Below are 5867 nucleotides of genomic sequence, written 5' to 3'. Positions count from 1 at the left end.
GAAACCCCACAATTAATCCTCATTTTTTTTTTTTCTGTTCCGTCATCTGCAGGAAAGGAAGATCATTTGGCTACACTAGAAGTCAGGGTGACCAGTTGTCCCAGCTTGCCTGGGACCAAAGGAGCTTGGGACATGGGCCTTTTGAGTCCTCAAAGAAGGAAACTCCCAGACGAATTGTGATGAGTCAGTCACCCTCCCGGAAGACAACATTTTCAGATTATTCAGAATGGTCATTGTAGTTGGGGGAGGCACTAGCCCCCAACTACCCCAAAAGTTAACCAACTCAGTAAAAGCCTGGGGCCTCTCTACATCAACAGATGCTAAATGCATATGTTAGGCTCAGGGGACTCTTTTCGCAAAAGTCGTAGAAACACAATTTCCCAGTCACCCAGAACCTGGGCCATGGCATTCGCTGCCTTGGAAACTGGACTCCTTCATGGGAACTTGGGAAAATGAAGTCCTGGGTGGACTAAGCTGCTTCCCACAAATTACATTATGGTACAGAGAGGGGCCAACAAGGAGATGCTCAGGAGTCAACAAAACAAAAGCGAAACCCCAGAGGAGCCTCGTGGATGTTACCATGCGGAGGGGACACCCCCCAACACATTCCCCACACCCCACACCCCACACCCCTGCTGCCAGGCCCTGGAAACTTGCTCTTGCCAGCCCAGGTTGACCTGTCCACGCTGATTTGAGAGAAGCCTCAGATTTACAAAGAATTTGCAAAAAGATTTACAAAAAAAAAGAAGAGGCTCACATTTCTCACAGTAAGAAAGGGAGACAACCAAAATTAGGGGAAGAGGGCTCACAGGCATTGAGCACCCAAAACTCACCAGCTCCATGTAGCCCTAGAGGATCTGCAGAGTTCACTGTTAGGATCCATATTCAGTGGCTGCAGGAACCAGGGCTCAGAAGGGAAGATAACCATCCCAAGGTTACTTAGAAGTGCCAAACCTGGGTCCTCTAAATAATAATGATGAGAACGATAATTAAAATAGCCATAATAATGGAGCAGCAGTTACTATACATTAAGTATTTCTTAGGTTTGGATACCAGAATGTACTCTTTATATTTAATCATTTAATCCTCAAACAGTATTCTACTAAACCCATTCAACACAGAGACAAATTGAGGCTCAGCAAGATCCTGCAAGGTACTGGAGAACACCCAACTAGAAAGGGGCAGAACCAGGATTCGAACCTCCAACGTCTTGCTCTGCAAGCTAAACTTTCCCACAACCCACTTGGTCCTCCCCAGCTTACATTTTACCACTGAGTTTTCATATTTTCTAGATGCAAAAAGGGAGGCCAAGGGATGTTCTGCCCCAATATACAGCTTTTAAGAGTGGGAACTCGGCAGAAAACAGACTCCAACTCAAGCATCCCAAGAGAACCTGGTTCTGTTGTCCACTGGGGGGGAAAAATACATTCTTCCAAAATGGTGGCTTTCTCCTCTTACCCCAGAGTAAACCTCTTAAATCAGCAGATCAACCCTGTAGCGCCTCACTGAGGGACTCGGGATGGGGAAGAAGATGGTCACAATAGAAGCAATGACAAGAGGAGCAGCCTCCTCCCCCAGCCACTCAGAAAGGCCTGGATCTCGCCTGTGCACGGAATATTGACCTGGTGGTATTGACACGCCACCTGCCAAGCTGCCTCCCCTTATCGATAACCAATGGTGGTGCCTAAAGTTCAAACGCGGTTGGGCGGCTTTCATGTTTGTAAACAGTATTGATGTGCATAAATCAGGGCCCATCAGACTGCAGGATTAAACAAGGATGGAGGCAGAACATTTGGTGATTCCATCCGGAAGCACCTAATTAAAATCAGAGCTGAGAATGAAGCTGTAAATGGTCGCCAATTAATATAAAAGCCTTCCGATCCCGGGCACCCCAGCACCCCAACCTGGGCTTTCCCATGCTTGTGGCCAATGATGCTGCCTTCTTCCTCTTAGGATAAAATGGGGTCCAACACTGCCTTTGCTTACCCCTGGCAGAGCCTCTCAGGCCAGTGACCCCCAGTCAGTCCAGAAGGGAAGTTGTGTCTGAGGAGGCTGGGTGGGCTGTGGGAGAAGGCAGGCTTCCGACATCTCCACTTAGACCAGAATATTCTGAGGCAGCCTAGAAAGCAAATGCTTCAAGTTTTAATGGGAGGGGGAAGAAAATAAAACAAACAAACCACTGAACATATTATTAATGTGGGAAATCGCAATTCCTCCTAAACTCCAAGAGGGTCAAGTTCAAGGACAAGGTTGGGCTCAGGGAAGGACAAGGCTGTATCTTGTCCTCATTACTCATTAATTTGAAAAAGTGTTTTTATACTATGATGGCTCAACACCAAACGGTCCAAACTTATCCCGACTCAAATCAGCCCTGTCCAAAGGTCCCATCACACTGCTGGGGCCACCCAGGTACAAGAGGGTGGCAGAGGGCTGCAGTTCACCTAAAGAAAGACCTGCCCAGCTGATGACTCAAGGAGGTGTCCTAAGAGCTGCCCAGTAGGGAGATAAGTCCCGTTTTCTTGGTGCCCTGCTTTCTGCCTTTCTCTATCTTTAGCTGGCTTTGTTGAAAGTCAATAAAAATAATGGCCAGCATATATTTAGCACTTACTGTGTGCCAGGCACCACCTTTAGCACTTTGCATGCCTTGGCTCATTTGATTTTCATAAAAACCCCAAGAAAATGGAGACATGAGTAGAATAGGTTATCACCACAGCAACTTTGTTTTCCCAAGAAGTCTTGGAGGGAACACAAACAGTGCTAGTCCCAGGTTTGGTATGAATAGCAGAGCCTGGAGGGGTCACGGTTCCCTGAAAGTCGGCATTGACCAGCGAGCAGGGAGCCCTCTTTGGAGCACAAACATGCCCTACTCTTGAAGAGATAGGGTGGCCTGTTCTTGCTCCCACGATCTTTCTACTATCATCGTTTTTACCCATAGTCAGCCATGACCCACCGTCTTGCAAAAGCGTTTTTATTGGCCTTGGAAAAAGATGACATTGCACTGCCATGAAGAACAATGAGATCAAGTACCTGAAAGAGAAAAATCTATAAAAATACATCAATCTTTTATTCTAATTGGAGAATAATTTCCCCAAGACAGACCCTGCGGCCTCTCTTTCCTTAGCTGGCCCCAACAAAGGTACGCTCCTCCCTTTCGAGCTGCGCTGTGTAAATGACCTAGGGTGCTGGGAACCAGGGAGCCCGGAGTGTGTGAGGGAGCAGGATCATGTTCCTGGCTTTAGCTTAGCGCCAGGACTGGAATGCTTAGCTCATGTGGTTTTTTCAAGATTAATCATAAGTTACAACAAAAAAAAAACCTTTGGGTTTTTCATTTGCATCATTTTTCTCTCCCAGAGGGTTGAAGGAAGAAAAAATATCCGCTGCACAACTTTGGAAATTAGTTGCTTGTCACTCACTCTTTTGGAGTAGAGTTTGGAGCTCAGTCCTATGCTCCAGAGCCCTGGACTGGCTCCCTAGTAAGCATGAGATATTCAGCTGGAAAAGACCCTGATCCAAAGCACTTACAGCGAGGACAGCCACTGTGGGCAGCTCTGAGGTAACCCGAGCCCCTCGCTTCTGAGGGACATCATTTATCTGCAGGTCCCCAGACACCTTCAAATTCAGACATTCAGCCCTCCATATGCATTTGAAGATCAGGAATAGGTCAGCCTGCCCTGTTCTCTACAGAAAAGAAAGGGCGTGGTTGTACCTTGAGAAGGGACCGTTCAGGAATTCCGGGTCCTTGGTAGTCCAAGTGGAACAGCTAATGAGACATGGACCTTGCTGGAAATTGTTGACCACCTTTCCAAAGGGTAGCCCATTGTCCAGTTATACAAACCAGAAGAGTGAGCCCATACTGGTTGGAATCAGCGTCCACAGGAGCAGAATTGGGGTGTGGGACATGCTGCCAATTGTGCCATACGATCTGAAGGAGGATCCCAGCCAGAAGCTGAGGTCAGCCGATCGACAGTCCAGGAAGCCAGGCTAACATTCCAGGCTCCAAACCCAGAGTGGTGGGAACACGGGAATAAAGATCGGGATGGTGGACAGGAGCTGTGCCACATGGAAGGAACACACACGGTGAGGTCAGGTCAAGACGGAGGTCCTCTTGGCAACATCATCACGCAGACCCCACGTTCCTACCGTCAGACGCTGCCACACTCTGCCTGACACGGGAGCAGGGCTCATACCAGGGTCCACGAGACGCAGATCCACTTGGATGCTCCTGCCCTGCCACAACTGAGTGGGCCACTACCCGGGTTGGGACTGAAGTGTCACCACTAGTTGATGACATGAATCAGAGCTTGACCCACAAAGGAACAGCTTCAGGAAGCATATGCTCAGCTTTGTAGCCAGACAATCTATTTCCTCGCACAAGCCAACAGGTCTAGAAATCTACTCTGTATTTTTTTGTCTAGTTGACTTCCCTCACTCAACTAGACTGATCCTGAGTCAATTTTGACCATTTGGAAACCCCAATCCAACAGAGAATCCTTCCTTCTGTTTTAACAAAAAGCTGTAACAGTTCCTGGTTGTCAAAAAATAAAAGCAGTTAATGTTAGACTGTTGATAATAGAGGATCTTCCATGATCTGGCCCCAATCCACCTTCCAGTATCTCCAACCGTACGCAAGAGCTATGGCAGGGCACTTGCCAGTCCTCAGACACACCAGGCGGGGCTGCCTTTCGGTCTCGATAATGCCAGTCTTCCTTCCCATTCCCATTTTTTTAAAATATTTTTTTCGTTGTAAATGCACACAATATCTTTTTACATATTTATTTTTATGCGGTGCTGAGGATTGAACCCAGTGCCTCACACATGTGAGGCAAGTGCTCTATCACTGAACTAGGGCCCCAGCCCCCTACTCCTATTTTTAATTCACCAGATTCTTCTAGACTATATGTTACCACTTCCAGGACCTTAAGAAATTGAGAGCTATGTTAGTTTTCAAGGGCTGCCATGACAAAGTGCCACAAAGTTGGGTGACTACATGACAGAAATAAATCTCTCATGTTTCCAGAGCCTAGACATCTGAAATCAAGGTGTGGGCAGGGTTGGTTTTTCCTGAGAACTGTAAAGAAGAAATGGTTCCCAGGCTCTCTCCTTGGATTATAGGTGACCATCTTCAAGTTCATGTGGTGTGGCCGCCATATGTCTCTGTTCCAATTGCCCCTTTTTAGTAAGCATGACTGTCTTCCTGTTTTGGGCCTGCTGTGATTACCTCATTTTAACCTCTGTAAAGACCCTGTCTCCAAATAAGGTCACATTCCAAGGTGCTGGCGATTAGGACCTCCAAGTGTGAATTTGGTGGGGAGGGGGACACAATTCAACTCACAATGAGAGGCACGGGCGGTTAAAGCCAAAGGAGGCCTAATGGATACTCCAGCCCACACTTTTACACATGTAGGGAAACTGAGGCTGGGAGAGGCAAGGTTGCATTCAAGGTCGCACTGCTGATGGGTGGAAACAGAACTCAGGCTCGAGGACCTTGTATCCCATTATCCTGACATTCTCTGACTCCTACTGGCTTCATTTCTGCTGTTCTTTAGGTGAGGAAATGAGGCCTAGAGGAATCTCTGGCTTTTGCAAAGACAACAGAAATCCAGACAAAAGAGTCGGAGCTCCCTGCCTCCTCTGCACCCTTCTCTACCACCAGCGTTCCTCTGCAATGGCTCCCAAAGCTGGCCGGACTTTCTACACATTTGCCAACATTCATTTGACACATGCCCACCAAGTGCCCACTGTGTGGCAGACAGGGTGCACCTCTATGTGAACCGGTGGCCTCCAAGTCGAATAGGATTGACTGGCCTAGAATGTTCGCTTCTATCCTTTATTGTCAGTCTGGATGGAGTTGGAGGGAGATTAACAGC

General features: G+C 47.6%; 1 long non-coding RNA gene across 1 annotated transcript; it reads right to left on the bottom strand.

Moving 5' to 3' along the window:
• Positions 1-838: 838 nt before the first annotated feature.
• LOC143381221 (uncharacterized) lies at positions 839-3863 on the bottom strand. The gene is made up of 3 exons (XR_013088793.1): positions 3707-3863; positions 1987-2119; positions 839-963 (listed from the first exon to the last, which is right to left on the bottom strand). It is a non-coding gene; the product is annotated as an uncharacterized LOC143381221 (long non-coding RNA).
• Between the last annotated feature and the right edge of the window lie 2004 nt (positions 3864-5867).

Source organism: Callospermophilus lateralis, chromosome 15 (assembly GCF_048772815.1).
Source record: "Callospermophilus lateralis isolate mCalLat2 chromosome 15, mCalLat2.hap1, whole genome shotgun sequence".
Lineage (NCBI taxonomy): Eukaryota > Metazoa > Chordata > Mammalia > Rodentia > Sciuridae > Callospermophilus > Callospermophilus lateralis.
This window is presented reverse-complemented; position numbering and strand designations above follow the sequence as displayed.